Source organism: Capsicum annuum, chromosome 11 (genome assembly GCF_002878395.1).
Source record: "Capsicum annuum cultivar UCD-10X-F1 chromosome 11, UCD10Xv1.1, whole genome shotgun sequence".
Classification (NCBI taxonomy): Eukaryota; Viridiplantae; Streptophyta; class Magnoliopsida; order Solanales; family Solanaceae; genus Capsicum; species Capsicum annuum.
This window is the reverse complement of record NC_061121.1, coordinates 75,657,880-75,677,443: the sequence shown is the minus strand read 5'-3', so window position 1 is coordinate 75,677,443 and position 19,564 is coordinate 75,657,880.

Here is a 19,564-nt window from a genome sequence, read left to right as displayed (position 1 = left end):
GGGTTTCTGTGTAGGGGTGACAGGGCTAGGAGAGGGTTGTCGTCTCTTAAGAAGAATGGACTGAGATGATGACTCATCAGAGAATTCTAAAAGAGAAATGGGACTATCAGAGAAAAGTCTAGAGATATTAACCATGAAATAGGTTCTTTTCATGATACAGAGAGAAAAAAAAGATTTAAAAAAGGAAAGGAAGGGGAGAGGGAGAGCCGGTTAAGAGAACCTAGGATGGAAACTATTTGGAAGGGATAGGAATAGAGAAGTGAAGAGGCGTAAAGTGAAATGGAATAGACTGAAATAAAATAACGTAGCATGGGGAAGAGTGAGGGAAAGCACAGGAGGCATGGGAAATGGTGAAATAATGATGACGACCTTTTTAAAAGGGGATTTTATTTTTGCTAAAATAAAAAAAATATTGTGACCAAAAGTATGACTTATAAGTCATTAATGCAAAATCATTTTGAAGATCTTTCTTCTAGTAAAAATAAAGTTGGACTAAGTAATATTATTTTCATCCAAAAATATGACTCTCAGATAATTAACATCGAATTTATTGATAAATCTAAACTTTTTGATAGGAACCAAATTTCTTCAAGATCATGTTAACATACATTTCCCTAAGTACATAGAACAATTAAATAGTTCATCAACACAACATTATCACAGTTCTCAAAATAAACTCACGAGACAAACAAAAAACAAGTAGTTGATGCCGGATTCAGAGACTTTAAAAGCACCAGCTTCAAAGAGTTATGTATATTACTTCGGTTGATGGTGACTATACAAAATTTTTGGGCAATCTTTCATCGAAATGGCAAAATCCTCATAAGAAAATGTTACAATTATCACAAAGTTAAAGAATGTAGTAAGACCAAAAATAATAAATTTACAAATTTTTTTTTAAGGAAATAGCCCCTCCTTTTGTTTAAAAACATAAAGCAAATTTTCAAATTCTAGAGCTCGTATAAAAATGAAGCAGCTTACAAAGTTTGAGAGTATCAACAGGTAAGGACGATTCATATCTGATTCTAACCTTACAAATAAAGGATTTTATTGAGGTTAGTATCCTTCTAGAGGGAATCTATCTTTATCTCTATTTCATCATTTCAAATGTAAGAGTCGACTCTAGAGGGTAAGAGTCGACTCTAGAGGGGTAGTAGTCTACTCTGCTGACATTACCTTTGGCATTGTCACTGAATCTGTTAAAATAAAAGAGACCTCCTTTTCTTGCTATACTTCTGGAACATCCATGATCAGTTTTGGATCCAAAGCCTTTAAAATTTTAATTTTTTCTAAATGATTGTCATCTCAATTTTGGATAGTTTTATTTAAATTATCCAGGACTTATCATCGCTTTTAGTGGAGTCATTATTTTTGCCTCCTTGGGATCTTTACTATCTTTGTCTCGTGATCTTCCTTACCCAACGATTGATGAGGGCCATTCTTTCGCCATTAGTATCTTCTAGAATGTCCTCTTCTTTGGTTAGAGCGGCATTGAAGGCTACTAGTTTCTTGTTTTCATCCTTATGAAACCTATTGATATAATTTTTCTCATATACAATATGGTTATATCGTAGTTCATCATATGTCATGTTGTGAAGATCTCCATCTTCAGAATGACAGCCTTGGTTTCTCAATTTTTTTGGAAGACTTTGGACCAGCTGCTAGACTTGCAGGTTATGAGGATAAATCATCTCCAGTGATTTTAGTTCGCACATGATTTTACTAGGCGGACATTTTGTCAATATCCTTGGTTTCCTCTATTTTGATTAACTCGTATTAATTGAAAAGAGCAGCAATTTTTGACTTCTTGACTTTGATGGTTCCTTCATAGGTTACCTCCTATTTTTCTCACATTTCTTTTGCTGTTTCACGCATTGAAATATTGTCGTATTCTTCTCTTCTAACTACACACATAAGCAAACTTATGGCACTACATTAGTTTGAATTACTTCTTGCTAATCTCTGGTAATTTTGAAGGTTTCAAGGTCCTCTATGTCAGAACGGCTAGGTTCCTTACCTTTGTCTTTTAACTTCTTCTTGAGTCCTGGAATCGGCTTTGGAACCTTCTTGATAACAACCTAGGCTTGGAAGTCTAGATTGGACAAAGATCCTAAACTTATTCTTCCAGTAAGAGTAATGTTGCCCATTAAAGTATGGTGGTCTTATTGAACAATGACTATTCTAAAGGAGAGCACCGAGATTCTGATAACTAGCATTTGATCTTTGCTCACTTACGGTTAAGCAATGCTATCTATGAGGCCTGCTCTGATACTAATTAAAATTCAAGAGGGGGGAGAGTTAAAATTTTCTTCTATGAGTCGACTATTGACTCTTCAAAGTCAGCTCACCTATAGATCAGAACACTTTACACATAGATTAATGTTAGAACAGTTAAGTAAGTAAATAACAAAATATAAAGTAACAACCCAAATATTTATCTTGGTTCGGCACACCAATGTAGTGCCTACGTCCAGTCTCCTTGGGTTTCAAAGTTTTCTTAGATTATTGAAAGTTTGGCTCAGGTACAATGATTGGAAATAAGTTTTGAAGATTTATTTTGCTCTTCAGATCTTATGACACAGCTTCAGTTGATGTTACAAAGTTGACTCGATCCTACTCTTTGTATAACAATTGTAAACTAAAGTTACAAAGTTTCGTAAGACTAAGAATGAGACACTTTAAATTTTATCCTTAAGTTGTGTGACTTATGTCTGTCTTCAATCTTTATTATTTATAGTCTTTGGCTGCTACTCTTTACAAGAAAACCCAAGAGATTTCTTCTTAACCTATGGTTTAAATTAATTCCTTGATTGAGAAATGTAGCCGTTTGATATATCTATATTAGATATATCTGTATATGGCTTTGGATCATGTCTATATTATATATGTCTATGATCTACCTTTTATTTTAATTTTGTATAGATTGATAGTTGTGGTCTTCTTTCTTTTTTCTTAGATCTTAATTGATTTCCTAGGTTGATCAATTTTGCCCTGAATCTGGAATGATGATTCTCCTTCATTTCCAAGATATTTGCTTGCCATGCTTGTTTTAGTGTCGTGAATCTGGGATGATGATTCTCCTTCCATTTATAGAGTCAGCTTCTTTTATATTCAATATCCTGCAAGGAGCGACTTGTTAGTTTGTCATTATTAAAACATAGACTTTGGGAGCTAACAACCACACCATATGGGCTCCATTCTAAAGGGCCTGGTCCTACTTGTTCCTTTAGAGTAAGTTTGAGCCGCATGGGACAGTGGTCAGACTTGGTCCTAGAGAGGTGTGTGACAGTAGTTTTAAGTTATCTGGAGATCCAAGAGGTATTAGCAATGCACCTATTGAGCGTTTCAAAAATTAGGTGTTGCCTATTTTTAAATCTTTTACTGGTCCAAGTATATTTATGTCTTAGTGGGTCGTTGGCTCCACCTGTTATCTCCTTCTACGACATACTGTTGTCGTCGCCATATTCCATATATCACTTAGTCATCTCTGCCTCGCCTTTTTCATTATTTTAACAGATCTTCCAAAAAAATAACTTTATATCGAATAAAGTATATACTTCTACTTTCTTGTGCTAGAACTTTAGCTCGGAAACACAAAAGTACTGTATGCACTTTTTTGAAAAGATCCGGCTCGGAATTATTAGAAGAATTCTTAACGTCGGAAGAACAAGTTCTTTCTTTGACCTTCCCATGAGCTTCGTCTAGTTTGTAGGGATTTCTAGATCCGCTCTAAGTTAGCATTAAGATTCCAAACTCCATGAAAGCAGGAGATTGATTAGCTATATTCAAATCTCGTGACGGTGATCAAAGAGCATTAGCTACGATACTACAACCTCTGCTCCTGACCCCCAGATCAAAACGTTATGATTCACTCCGGTGCTGCTTGCTGGTGGAGGTTGGGAGTATCTCAACTATGAATAAGAAGTCGAAGAAGCCCCAGATCCGCCTCTTACTTACCTACCTTCCCAGACTAGCTAGTCTGGGCAAAGCATTCGTCAGCATTAGTAGTTTTGGCAGGATAGACTCATGAGATGTGACCTCATGATGGGACGGTGGGAATGGCTCGTGATCGTGCTCTTCTATTATTAATATTATTACCTCCTAGCTTTTCTTTAGCCTGTAGAACTTTATTGAAGTATTCTCCAATAAACCTATCTCCAGAATAATTTTAAGATATTCTAATGAGGCTGTTCCATAGAGTACTTTTGGAGATAAAATTAGTACTAGCATAAATGGTCGAGAGCAGCCAGTTGTGAGAAGAAGAAAGTACCTTGATCATAACATAAATTTCTTAGGGGTGATAGATATGTCTTCCCGGCTGAGGGTGTCTACCTTCCACATGATAACTATACCCTCAGAGTGGCCATTAGCGGCAACTTAGAGTTGGTGATTAAAACCTAAAGTCTTAGTGATTTATATTTAGTCAATCATCTTAGTTTCCAAAAGTATCATCATGGAGGTTTTGTGAGTCTTAACCATAGCAGTGCAGTGCCTCCTAAAGGTAAGCACTATTTACTTCTCTTACATTACGAATAATGAAATTCATCATAAGGGATTGGGGAGGTATGGTTGGGGATGGTTCCTTCCTCTTCCCTAAGCATGGTAAAGGTTCCTTGAGTTGTACAGTCTTTAACTTCACTGCTAAGGGGGTTTGGTCTTTCTCCTTTCTCAGCATAAGTGAGTACTTCCTCAGGTTTATAGGGCAACATACTATAATAGCTTCTCTTGTAGGCCTGTTGAACTCTTTTAGAAAGGTGTTTTCTAGAGATGACACTAGTGTATTTGGTTCTTCCAGGATCTCTAGCATGTTCTCTAGGTCCTTACTGCACTGACTCAGATAATCCAGGGGCTCTACCAAACTTGTATTGCTGGTTGTGATAGTTGACCCTTTGGAGTCAATTGGATCAATTATGAACTCACTAGGGGTTGGAAGGATTGTTGGGTGGGAAAGAATGGAAGGCTGAGAAAATCTTGGGTCATCAAGGCATTGTAGTCTGTAGAAGAAATTTGGTTCATTTGTCCCTAAGCCTGACCCAGCAGCATGGCCTGCAGCTAGTTTTGGTTTTCCATGTTCAATACTGCATGATCTATCCCCTTCTTTATTAAGTTTCTAGGAAAGATAGGTCTTGAATGATTTTCACAACTGGTTGGTTCCCTATCATGGAGTTTAAGGTGATAAGAAAGTTGTAGAGGCCAATCTCTAGCCAAGATGATGGTATATGTTTCGGTGGTAGTGGTGATATTTCTAGGAATAGAGGTGGGGGTTGGAATTATCTATTGGATGCACACAGTTTAGTAAGCTTAGGTGGTTGGTTAGGGTGTGTGTGTTTATCCTTAGTATTATTACTTAAACTAGTAATGTGGTTGGTTGTAGAGGAGTTAATGGATGTGACTATCCTCGTCATATCCAATGAAAAAGAGTTCTATGAATTTATTTTGATTAATGAAATATCTCATTGGGAGACAGAACGAGTGGCTTCCATCTTTGGGTGATATGATGACATGCCACCCTCAAGAGAGTTATCGGGGTGGGGGTTATTTTGGCCAGCCTTATGCTCAAAGTTGGTTTTGGCTTTTCCTGTGGCAGGTTGGGAAATCAACCCTTTATAGGGTGAAGTGTTGGCAGTGGGACCTTGTTATAGAGTAATCACTCTACTTTGAGATTGGGTCCCTTGGCCAAGTTTAGATTTTCTGGTGTAACTCTGGTTGTTCATTTGGCCCTTCTCTAGAGTATTCCTATTGGGAATCATCAAAGTGAGTATAAGGATGAATTAACCAAACTCGGGGTCAAAGGTTTTACCTGGGCATTTTCTTTGTTCAGAGGCTTCCCTGGTGGTCCAATAAATTGGGTCTTACCTTTTTCTGATGACTTTTTTGTCTGAACGTTACCGTCCTCTAAGGTTCTTCCTCTGTGAAATTGAGCTTCTTCTCCCCTTGCTCCGCTAGTAGTTGAACTTTTGGTTGATTGCGTATTCGGGCTTTGCAAGTCCTGATTAAGTGACCCAAGTACCCCAACCAGTGCACAGTATTCCCTTACCCTCATACACCACATCTTGTTTATGTTTCTCAATGGTGACTAACTTTTTCACCAAAATATCTAAAGGTATTTATATGTAAATTCTAGCATACCTTCTGCTTAATATTTCTGAAGTACAAATGTCAATCTTTAAAGGACCTCCTAATTTCCTTATGATCTTTTCCAAAATTGACTTATCGTAAAATTTTATTGATAAATTGGTAACCGATCCCAAATGGTCGAGTGGGTGATTATTGTGCTTTGGGGATGAAAGTTTGGCTCCCAACGTCTCACCGAGTGAAAGCTTCCCAGAATAAACCACAGGCCTTCATGAAGGGGTTTGTTGGAGTTTTCTCCTTTGGTGAATTTTATTATAAAGTAGTTGTACCCCAGATCCATGAAATTAAGTGGTTCGTCTAGTTGCAAAATGTATTACCCCAAACTTTTCTTAAGTATAATTTCACCTCGAGAAGGTTAAACCATATAGAATTTCCCTAATTTTGAATTTTTTTCATGTGGGAAATTTAATTAGCTTTCCAACGATATAAGATCTGCCCAAATCCAATAACAGGGCAAGAAGTTATGGCTAATTGAAGTCCTAGTCGTAAAACAACGTCATTTTAGTGCTTGGTGCATTGCGCAGAGAGACTATTTGACAATTGTCAATTTTCAGTGAAACTCCGCGATAGCGGCGCATCGCTCTAAAGTTCAAGGTAATGGCGCATCGCACTGAAGTTCAAGGTCCCAACCAGTGGGACAACGCGATAGCACCACGTCGTGGTGACCTCCAGAATCTCATTTGTCAAAATTCAGTGAGCCACCGTGATAGTGTCGCATCACGGTGGCCCATAAAATTGGGTTTTCCAGTTCAATTTTTCTAGCTTCGTACAGAAGTTAAAAAGGGCACTTTGGACTTTTTCCAAGCCCCTTAAATCGTCCAAGCACCTACTCCAAGGTCATTCCAAGCATCATATTCAAATTTTCTCAAAAAATCTCTCAAATTAAAAACCCTAAGCATCCAAACCCAATTCCAAGAATCTCCTAAGTTCACCATTAATTCTTCAAATTAATTCAAGAATTGGATTCCTCAAACCAAGAGCATCAAGAATATCCATTCAAGTGTACGAATAGAGTCCCAAGGGCTAGAGTTCATCCAAAGCTCCTAATTCAAGGTATGTGAGATTTAAACAAGAACACTTATTTCATTCTTATGCCCAAAGATTTAATTTTTTATAAATGAATTTCATGTTTTTGCAAGTGGGTTTGTACCCAAATTATATTATTTTAGAGAATATGAATTCATAAGTTGTTCAAGCTTTGAATTGCATGATTATTTCACTTATTTATGATTTGAATTGATAATTCATGCTATAAATTGCACATTCCTATATTGATGTGATATTTTAAAGGGTTTCTAAGATTGGTATCATGAATTAAGCTTTATTGTGAAATTGTGATCCTTTAAGAATATACATGCCTTAAGCCCAAGAATGAATTGTTGATACTTTCTAAAGTGCTTCAAAAATTATATTGATATTTCCATGCTATTAAAGTTTTAAATCCTATTGGTGATAGTCTACCAAAGTTTCAAGAAAAGAGTTGATTTTAATCCTAAGCTAAGAAAGAAAATCCACACCATTTGATTTAAGCTAAATGGAAGCATCGTTGGCTTCCATTGCATATTTCTGAGTTGTATAAGGTGATTTTTCTTAAAAGTTTTGAGCTTAAGTAAGAGAGTAGTATTTAGCACCGAGTTGGGTTTGATTCCAAGGTCTCATGCCCAATAACTACGAGCCACCGTAGGATTTGATTTACCCCAAGTAGGTTAAGCTAGTGATCACTAAAAGTAAAAGGTTCTACTCCGATGGCAAGGATAGAATAGTTCTCCCCAACGTGGGAAAGACGTTGGACTCCATGTAGCTCACATGTTTTATGTTGGTAAGAAAAAACTCCCAAGTTTCCTAGAGTCTCAAGTCTTAAATTTATTAAGGTTTTAAGTCCTTGAGTTTCAAAGAAGTTCCTTGTTTTCAAAAGACTAAAGTCCATGTTCTAAAAGTTGTTTTAAAAGTTCAACTAGTTTACAAGCTTGAGATCAAACAAAGAATACAAATTTAGAATAAAGTGTAATGGCTCACGTGAATTATACTATATATTTCATTATTCATGATTTATGATAGTTTTATTCAAGTTATGCGAGTCATCTACAAAACCATGTATGTTTTTCGTAAAGATTTATTGTATTCATATTTAGTTGCATACACCCCCATATACTCAGTACATTCCCAAGTGCTGATCCACATATACGTATATGTGCTATATTGTCTCATAATGTAGGTTCAGGTGCTCAGTCCCAACAGCGTCACTGATCTCGAGTACCTTTATCTACACCTCCATGTGGTGAGTCCTCATGGTTCGAGGACCTATCTCCAGACACTTCAGTATTTTTAGTAGTTGTTCTACTGCTTTCAGTTCAGTTTGAGTCAGTTGGGGATCTATCCCAATGGATCTCTAATTTATTTAGTACTAGAGGCTTTGTCAGATTAGATGGTCAGTATATTTAGATTTGCATTATTTTGTTACTTTTACAGTACTCATTCGGATTTCAGTTAGACATGATATGACATGATTCCTTATTTTGCTCTCATTATCTTTAAGTAAGCTTTATACTAAGTAGCAGGCTCATAGGGTTAGATTGGGACTACTTGTAGCCTTAAGCACCATGTGACGCTTCGGGATAGGATTTCGGGGCGTTACACGAAAGCTCTATTAGCTTGGTTTTGAGAAATTGGTACGAAATCTATCTTTTGCTCAACTTAACAATGACCGATCGGCTCCAAGGTTGGTGTATTCTCTCTCTTTCAGTTTCAGCGAGGAGAATGGGGTCATCGAAATTATTGAAAGGGGTTGAGTTATCTAGACCTTTTTCGTAGTAACTATTGTTGAGATGGATGTTTTTATAGGTTAGGACATCCTCGAAGGATTGAATTGGGGGGTACTGTCCTCTATAATGGAGTCCATCGGTAGGGGATCCAGTGGTTTAGTGGGTGGAGATACTATATCAATGGGGTTAGGTGAGGTCATGCTACTAACTTTGTCAAGGTAAAAAAAGAACATAGCAAAATTTGGTACATGTTACTCCATCTCATGCATTACGTCTAAAACATTGAGTATTTATAAGTGAAACTAGTAATAATCATTTAATTTTGATTTTAAGAATTAAGATCTTTTATGCACCATTAAATAATTTTGACTGTAAATGTATTCGGTATTCCTATCAAGGGTAAAACGAGAAACTTATGCATAAAATATTTCTTGATCTTAGAACTAAACAACTAAATTGAAACAAATATTTTTAGAATAAAGATCTACTAATATAAAACGGAGGGAGTATGTAATGTAATATTTGTAATAATTATGATTGAAATCCAAAAGAAAACAAAAGAAAAATGTATTAACAAACTATTTTTTTTTAAAAAAAAAGAACCCTAGGAATAGGAAAAGATAAAAGAAAATTAATATAAAAAGAAAACAAAAAAGGCACTAGAAAAGAAAACCAATATTTTTAAAGAATATGAAACAACTTCTTAATAAATAGAGGCTTTATTTGCAAATAATAAGGTACAATGAAAAGCCTCATTTATTAGTCATGAATTAAGGGATATAAATTAATTCCATGTTTTTATCTTTTACATTCAGAACATTTTACCAATTTAATAGGGTTATGGTATATGGTAATAAAGATTAGGTTATGATTGATAAAATAGCACAGTATATGTTAATATTATATATTTACAGAATCTTCTCTACTACTAATATAGCTCTAGGGTTTTCAACAGGATGTAATCTTTACCCAAAATCTTTTTAAAAAAAATGTGAAAAAAAATGCAGTCAAGGTATTTACATGTGGAGAGCCAAGATTTTACATTTGCTCTTTCTTTGATGTAACCATATTAACAAAGTAAAAATAAATATGCGGAAACAAAGAACAAGAAATGAACTTTGGAGAAATTTCCTTTCTTTTTCTGTTATTCAATATTCACATTATCACTTCCTTATGTAGAGTTTATAGCCACCCTACGACTTTCCTTTTCATGTTCAAATTTTACTACAATTCTCTTCCCTAATTAGATTATAATTACATAATTACCATAAATATAACTTTTCATATTTACTTCATTACCCCCACCCACATCCCTAATTAGCTTTTCTCACTGGAGTAGTGGACTAAAGTAATCATCTAAAGTGTGGGCAGCGAATAAAAGGTAAATGGGTTAGGAAAGATAAATCTTTCACAAATTCTATATATTTTTTATTTTTATATTTTTTGGTTCATCATTGCTATTTAGATTCTTTTTTGAGATTTTTGTTGTTGTATGATTGTGGAGTTCTGCTCTAATGACAGAAAACACACCATATAAATAATTAAATAGAGGTACACCAACCATCAATTTAGTTTCTAATGATCCACCATCATTTAGTATTGGATTAACTTAAGATGAAGTTGTTAAAGTAGTTTCTAATCCTATACAATTGAAGAGATCAGTGAGCATCGAAGAGGTGAGTCGAAGCATTGTAATGATCCAGAGAAGATGATCGAAATTATGAAATAAAAAGAATTGAGAAAACAATCATCTCCAATGCCCCCCTCCCCCTTCCAAATACAAAAATCTAAGGAAAAAAAGAAAATAAAAAAAATCAGAGAATCAAGAAAAATTCAAAGTCGTGATGTTAGAAACTCTTCTGGATATGATTCGGAAGATGATAAAGATGAATAGTTATTTCTATATGTATTTATTAGCTAATGGGTACTAGTTTGTATATATATATATATATATATATATATATATATATATATATATATATTTTTGGACATATGTATGAAGCTTACATATGTATTTTTGGACAATGTTGGGTTTGTGTTTGAATTTTCTTATGTTCTTTTGGAGGGTAAAATATGTGTCTATTTGAATGTATTTATTTTGTATATATATTTATTATCTAATGAGTACTTATTTGTGTATATATACAAATCTTATTAGATATATATATACACATTTTGGGGCATGTGCATGTATTAAGTATTTTTGATTACTTATATGTATATATAAACAGTTGTCCCTTTTTTATAGAGATTTATGTCATATATGCATATATATACATAATGGTCAGATGTGTATTTTGTAAATACATACATACATACATACATATATATATATATATATATATATATATATACATACTCATGGGTACGAGTCATATGTTGAGGTATGGATGGTATGGTCTAGTTGAATACTGACTCGTATTGGTTTGTGGGATGGATTTTGGTTACTGGAAAGGATACGACTTAGGAGTACGAGTCGTATTGGTGGTTACGGGTCATTCAGTTCCTTAACTTAATCTTAGACTTGGTTACTTAGGCTGGATTTGAGTACGAGTGGCTCACGATGAGCCGTAAGCTAGGGTAAAAATCGTACCAAGGACTCGTATGGTAAATAGTGTTTAGTTCCCCATGTATTTTATTCTGCCAGGGATACGAATCGTATGTTGTGGTTACGAGTAGTTGGATGAGTCGTATACTGGACAGTGTTTGATTCAAGGGTTAAGTCTTAGATATAAGTGGTGGATACTATTCATATTGGAAGGGTGCGACTCGAGAGGGCTAATTGTATCCCTGTGACGGGATTTTGTGCAACTTAAGTGGGGATATTTTGGGCATTTCCCTACTTATCTTAATAAGGCCCTGCGAATTCTAACCTACTTGTAGGGTTATTTACCATATTATTCTATTTATTAACACTAAGGAACTCTTCCTAAACACTTCATAATTCTCTCGAGAGTTTTTGGTTGAGGGGAGCTAGGGTTTCAACTAAGGGATAAATTTGGGGCTTGTCTTGGTGATTTATTTCCGTCATTATCTTGGTTTAAGGCATGTTCTCTTCCCTTATTTTTAATTTTACTTAAAGGCATGGTTTATATGAATATTTTCATGGTTTTACTATTACATAATTTTGGCTTTTAATTATGATTTGGGGATTTTGATATTAAATGGTTGGTTATCATTTCCCATGGTTTTAATTATTCTTTTATATGCATTAATGGTGGTTTTGGATAATTGTATTGAATGGAAATGGTTTAATGGTGATTAAAATTTTTTTTAGTTATATTATGCCCCTAATACGTTTGACAAAATACTTATAAAGATATGTTTATTGCATTGACTTCTTTCAATTTACTCTTGCATGTTTTAAACTTGGTAAAGGAATTATGCATGGTCTAAATGGTTTAGAAAGGCTAAAGTCTAATTGGTTATGCTTATGGGGAACATGGAAGTCTCCCAAGTTGTTTAATAGGGTAAATGGAAGGGCACTTGAAAGTCCCCTTAAACCTATAAATGGTTGGCTATGGATGATACTTGCAAATAATGGTTGCTATGATAATACCAATATCAATGTCCTTGGTTAATAAATGGATAATGGTTTGGTTATTTGGAAATTGGTTTTAATTAGGCAATAATGGCGGAAGGTTTAGCTAAACCGTGGAAAGTGGAGGTCCTGGGGGACCAAAACTGGAAACTCATATTTGTCGATATGAGGTTGGTTTGGTGACCGTGTGCATGATGTCACACTTTATTTTAGGGAGTACTAGTCATCCCATGGGATACTTCCCTGGTCGTGTGGTTACATACACTAGGCCCTTTCAGCAGGGGAAGCTGAACCCATATAGCCCGTGGGTAGTTTAGGATGGCAAAGCTACATAACCTAGGTCATGGTTTTAAAGACATGCTAAACCTAGACACTTTTTCCTGGCATAGTTATATATATATATATGTTTGGTTATGTGCATATGGATGATTTTTTTTTGTTTTATAAATGGCATTATTTTATCCTTACCTTAAGACCATGTTAGCAGTCACTCTCTAACCCCATCTACTGGAAATTATATACCCATGCTATGTAGGAACCGACCATTTTACTCCTATATAGTGATTGATTTAGGGAGAGTATTCTGACTAAAGTGGTGAGTTCTATTCTTTTGGAAGACATCATTTTATTTTATGGATATTTCAAGACATTTTAGTTTTATATTGGATGTTGGTTTTAGCTATGGTTGGGGGCATATCCCAACTGGATTTTATTACTCTTTTGGATAGAGGCTTTGTGGTACTTCTATGGGTTGGAATGGGCGGGATCGGTATAAGTATCAGCCTTGGCATTGGAATAGGCTGGGAGGCTGGCATCATTGGACATAATTTCTTACTATTCCATCATATTTCATTTTGGAATTAATTATATTATGTTTTGGAATGTCTTTGGTTATGGCATTGTTTATGGCCTTGTTTGGTATGGTTTGGTATGGTTGAATTATGGTTATGGGATAGTTAGACTCAGTTGGGTTGGTCACGGTTGTGATATTTTTTCAGGGTCTTTGTATGAGTTGTTACACTATTATGTTTCATGCTCAGAATTTAGCCAACTCAGGGCAGGCGGCTGAAGGTTGGGTTGGGTAACGGGGGTGGTTTCCGACCCTGGTCGGACTTAGAATGCCTATTACGACAAGGAACCAGGGTGGGTCATATCAAGTTGGTATCATTGCTTAGGTTAATGATCAATTGGGAGTCCATAAAGTCGTGTCGAGTAGTCTCTTTTAGAGGTGTGTAGCATGCCACACTTATAAGGAAGGGTCTACAAGGCATTTAGGAATGTTTCACTTTCATGGTATTCTATTTTCAAGCATAGAGTCTCAATCCTAGAATCTTATCTAATCTTTATTTATTCGCCTTTCAGATCATGCCTTGTAGATCTGAAACACAAGTAAATTCTTCTATCCCATCTGGGGGTAATGCTAAAGGGGTGCATCCTACTTCTAGGGTTCATCTTCGATCACACAGTCCTATCCTTGATAATTTTGGAGTCTCACCAATTGATACTAGTCCTCCTTAAGCCGAGATAACTAATACAAAATTCTGTCAGTCAATTTACGCTATTGTAAAACTGGTTGCTGCTCAGCCTGGGCGGGATGTGTCTAGTGCTTTTTCTGCTGATGCCACAAGGGATGGACAATTTATAAAGATGAGTCATCCCACTTTTGCTGGATTAAAGGTGAAGGAGAATCCATAAGGCTTCTTGGATGAGATAGAAAAGATATTTTGGGTAATGCAGGCCACTAATGTGGAGGAGGTAAACTTTACAGCTTATCAGCTCAAAGATATTGCATATTAGTGGTATGAAAAGTGGGATATGCATAGAGGAGATGTGGAGAAGTCATCTTTATGGTTGCCTTCTCTGGTGTTTTTCTGGACCGTTTCTTTCCCAATGAGTTAAGGGAAGACAAGATGGAGCAGTTTGTGAACTTCAAGCAAGGGAGGATGCCTGTTAAGGAATATGCCTTGAAGTTTCACCAATTGTCAAGGTATGCTCCTGATTTAGTGGCTAATATGCGGGCTAGAATGAGGAAGTTTGCTTCTGGGTTGAATCAGGATCTAATTTTGAAGAGAAAAATAGTCTTGTTGATTAAGGATATGGACATCTCTAGGTTGACTATTCATATAAAGCAGATAGAGAATGAAAAGAGGAAGCATATAGAGTTTGGGGATAGGCAGGGTAAGAGGAGTAGGTTTTCTAATCAGGGAGGCGCTTAATCTCAAGGTGGTCGAGATGGTGGCAAATGGCAGAAAAATAAGTGGGGGAGTTCTTATTCATACTCTGCCGCTAGTGCTCCTTATCAGTTGGGCATCAGGCGTTATCTTGGTGGTGATAATTTTTCGAGTTCAGGGTGCCCAATATCAGGCAAGCAGAGGTCAATCAGTTTTTTCATGTCCTTTTTGTCGATTCTGTGGTCGTCCATATAGGGTTTATTGCAATAAAGGAAAGAAAAAATGCTTAAAGTAGGGACAGAAAGGCCATTGGCTCAGATATTATCCGATTAATAAGGTTGCTATGGGGGAGAGTAAGATTTTTGTGGCTTCATCTTCTGCTCCTACACCTAGTGGTATGGTATCTGCTTCTGTTAACGCTCCTGTTTCTAGTATTGGTTGGAATAGGTTGTATGCTTTGGCACCCTGATAGGAATCCGAGGCATCACCTGATGTCGTTACTGGTATGTTACAAATTTTCTCTTGTGACACATATTGTTTGCTTGATTCGAGGTCTAATTTCTCCTATATGACTCCTTATATGGCTATATCTTTCAGTTTCGATTCATAAGTTATTTCAGATCTTTTTTTTATTTCTACCCAGTAGGTAACTTAGTTATTGCTAAGAGAGTTTATAAGGGGGTGTGTTATCTGTTGGTGGCAGATAGACCTTGGTAGATCTATTTGAGTTGGATATAGTAAATTTTGATGATATTCTAGGTATGGACTGGTTATACTCTTGTTATACGTCTTTGGATTATCGGACCGATAGGGTTATCTTTAGGTTACCCGGTGAGTCAGTTATAGAATATGAGGGTGTTTCTATAGCTCCTCTAGGGAGATTTATTTCTTATCTTAGTGCTCAAAGGTTAATATCTAAAGGTTGTCTTTATAAAGATTCTAACTCGGAAGGTCCTCCTTTTCAGTTAGTTCCTGTGGTTAATAAGTTTCTTAAGGTCTTTCTAGATGATCTTCCTGGTGTTCCTCCAGATAAGGAAATAGAGTTTGGTAGTGGTCTAATTCTGGACACTCCTTCATTTTCTATTCCTCCACATAGAATGGGTCCGGATGAGTTGAGGTAACTGAAGGAGCAACTTAAGAATCTTTTGGATAAGGGTTTTATTCATCCTAGTGTATCTCCTTGGGGTACACCATTGTTTTTGCGCAAGAAGGATGGTTCCCTTTGGATATGCATTGACTATAGGAAGCTAAACAAGGTGATGGTCAAGAAGAAGTATCCTGTCCAAGGATAGATAATCTGTTTAACCAGTTGTAAGGTGACAAGTTCTTTGGTAAGATATATCTTTGGTATGGGTACCATCAACTAAAAATTAGGGAGGTGGATATCCCTAAGATGGTTTTTCGTACTCGGTATGACACTTTGAGTTTTTGGTGATGTTATTTGGGTTGACTAATGCTCCAATGGCGTTTATGTATCTGATAAATAGAGTTTTTGTCAGTATTTAGATCTCTTCATTATTTTGTTTATTAATGACATTCTGGTTTATTCGAAGAGTGAGGTAGATCATGCTAATCACCTCTGGGTGGTGTTGCGGACCTTAAAGGGACAGAGTTGTATGCCAAGTTCTCTAAGTGTGAGTTTTGGTTGAATTCTTTAACTTTCTTAGGTTATATTATTTCTAGTGAAAGGATCATGGTGGATGCACAAAAGGTTGTTGTGGTGAAGAAGTAGCCTAGGCCCACAAATCCATCCGATATTTGGAGCCTCTTGGGTTTAGCCGAGTATTACAGATAGTTTGTGGAAAGATTTTTGTCAATAGCTACTCCTTTGACTAAGTTAACTCAGAAAAAGGTTAAGTTTTCTTGGTTAGATACTTGTGAAGGGAGTTTCGGGAAGTTAAAGGATAAGTTAACTTTGGCTCAAATTTTGAATTTTTCGGAAGGAAATGACGGGTTTATGGTTTATTATGATGCATCTCAAGTAGGTCTTGGTTGTGTGTTGATGCAACATGGGAAGGTGATTGTCTATGCTTCCAAGAAGTTGAAGGTACATGAGAGGAATTATCCTACTCATGATTTAGAGGTGTTGGCCATTGTGTTTTCTTTAAAAATATGGTGGCATTATTTGTATGGTGTATACGTGGATATATTTTTTGATCATAAGAGTCTACAGTATGTGTTCACCAAAAAGAGCTTAATCTCAGGCAGATGAGCTTATGCTTCTTAAGGATTATGATATGAGTCTTTACTATCACCCAAGTAAGGCTAATATGATTGTTGATGCTCTTAGCAGGTTATCCATAGGGAGTTTGGCTCATGTAGAGGAAGGAAAGAAGGAATCGGTGAAGGATATTCACTATTTCTCTAATCTTGGAGTTTGCCTTTTGGACTCCAAGGATGGTGGTGTGATGGTGCAGAAGTGGTTCGATCGTCTCTTGGTGCGAAGATTAAAGAGAAGAAAGTACTGGATCATATCACTGGATCCTATCTTTTTAAAAATCCAGAGTGACATTGGTGGGAAAAAGGTAGTGGTGTTTGATATCAGTGGTGATGGTACTTTACGATACCAAGGGAAGTTGTGTCTTCCTGATGTCGACGATTTGTGGTAAAGGATTTTAGCTGAGGCGCATGAATCGCGCTATGTTTTTCATCCTAGCTCGACTAAGAAGTATCATGATCTCAAGGAGATCTATTGGTGGAATGGTATGAAGAGGGATATGGTTGATTTTGTACCCAAGTGCATAGTGTGTAAACAGGTTAAGGTTGAGCACATAAGGCCAGGAAGGTTGTATTAAGAAATTGATTTGCCCGAATGAAAGTGGGAAGTAATCAATATGGACTTCGTTACTGGTCTTCCTCAGTATCAGAGTCAATATGATTCAATTTAGGTTATCGTGGATAGGATGACTAAGTCTGTGCACTTTTTGATAATGCAGAATACCTTCTCGATGAAGGATTATACAATGTTGTATCTTCAGGAGATTATGAAGCTGCATGGGGTGCCTATTTCAATTATTTTTTATCGTAGTACATAATTTACATCTCAGTGGAGATCTTTTTAGAGAGGGTTGGGGACCAAGGTTAGTTGAAGTACTGCTTTTCATCCGTAAGAGGTTGGACAAGCGAAGAAAACATTCAGACATTGGAGGATATGCTTCAGGCTTGTGTGATCGATTATGTTGGCAATTGGGTTGAGCATCTACCTTTGCTAAAGTTTGCATACAACAATAGTTATCATTCTAGTATTGGTATGGCCTTTTTTGAGGCATTGTATGGTAGGAGGTGTAGGTCTCCTATTGTTTGGTTTGAGCTTGGTGAGGCGGACATGTTTGGTCTCAACTTGGTTTATCAGGCTATGGAAAAAGTGAAGGTGATTCGGGATAGGCTTAAGGCTGCCCAAAGTCACCAAAAGTCCTATGCAGATGTTAGGCATAGGGACTTGAAGTTTGAGGTTATGGATAAGGTTTTCCTCAAGGTATCTCCCATGAAGGGAGTAGTGTTGTTTGGTTAGAAGGGGAAGCTCAATCCCCTGTATGATGATCCTTATGAGATTTTGCAAAAATTTGGTAGTGTTCCTTATGAGTTAGATTTACCTTCTAGATTGAGTTTGGATCATTCGGTATTTCATGTCTCCATGTTGAGAAAATGTCTTGGTGATCCATCTTCGATTGTGCCTTGGGAGGGGTTGGGTATCTCAGACCCTCTATCTTACGAAGAGGTCTTAGTTGAGATCTTGGATAGACAGATTCGTTGGTTGCGAACCAAGGATGTGGCTTCAATTAAGGTTCGTTGGCGGAACTATATGGTGGAAAAAGCTACATGGGAAGCTGTAATACCCCATGCTTTTTCTAGCTTGAAAGGTTTTCCAAGAATGTTAGAAGCTTTATTTGAAAGATGAATCCACTTTTTTACACGTGTTATTTTCAAGATTTTCACTTTTTGTCATGTGGGGAATCGAATAAGCTTTCCATCGATACCAAATTCGCCCAAATCTGACACTCGGGTGAAGAGTTAGAGCCTTTTTAGTGAGAAAGTGTATCACCTGAGCCTTCAGTGTATCGCGGAGATAGCTCAAATGGCAATTGTCAATTTCCAGTGTTGCTCCGCAATAGTGGCACGTCGCGTCAAACTTCCAAGTCACAGACAAGGTGGCAACGCGATAGCTCCGTATCGCGCCACCGTGCAATTTCCCATTTGTCACTTTCCAGTGACTTGGCATGATAGTGGCACATCGCGCCAAGGATAAAAATCGAGAAATTTTCTCATAAATTAAATACGTGTCCTACGGTTAAAAGGGTCAATTTCCCACCCTATATAAGCCTTGTAACACGAGATTTGGCCATAATTAAGCAACTTATACTCAATTACTCTCAAGAACAAGCCCTAGGGTTTTAATAGAAGGTTCAATTCTAAGGGAATTCACCGTTAAGTTTCAAGAATCTCTCCATCAATCTTCATAGAATCACAAGCTAAGGTATGCGTAGCGTTTATTCATGGACTCCTTTCGTCCATGAAGCCCAAGAATCTCTTTTCTAAGTTTAAGTTTATGGATTTCTTTATGAATTTCATGTTGGTTTTGTTTTATTTATGTTGAGAATGATCAATTGAATTCCAATCCATGTTGGGTGATCAATTTTATATGGAATTGATTTGTATAGATGTATATTCATATGAAGCTATGAATAAACCCTAGGATGATGAAATTAGAGATGAATAATGATGATTAATTGCTGTATAATGTTGTCTACATGTTCTATGCCTACCATGTGTTTGATTAAATGCTTAGATGAAAGAACAATGCCCAACTAGTATGATATCATGAAATCCCCACGTATGTACAAGCTTATGCATATCACATGTTTGGTGAAGTGCTTCAATATATGAATTATGAATTGTGTTGTTGGTCATGTGTTCAAGTAAGCCATGCTATGCCAGTTTCTTCTCATCGTGTCCTG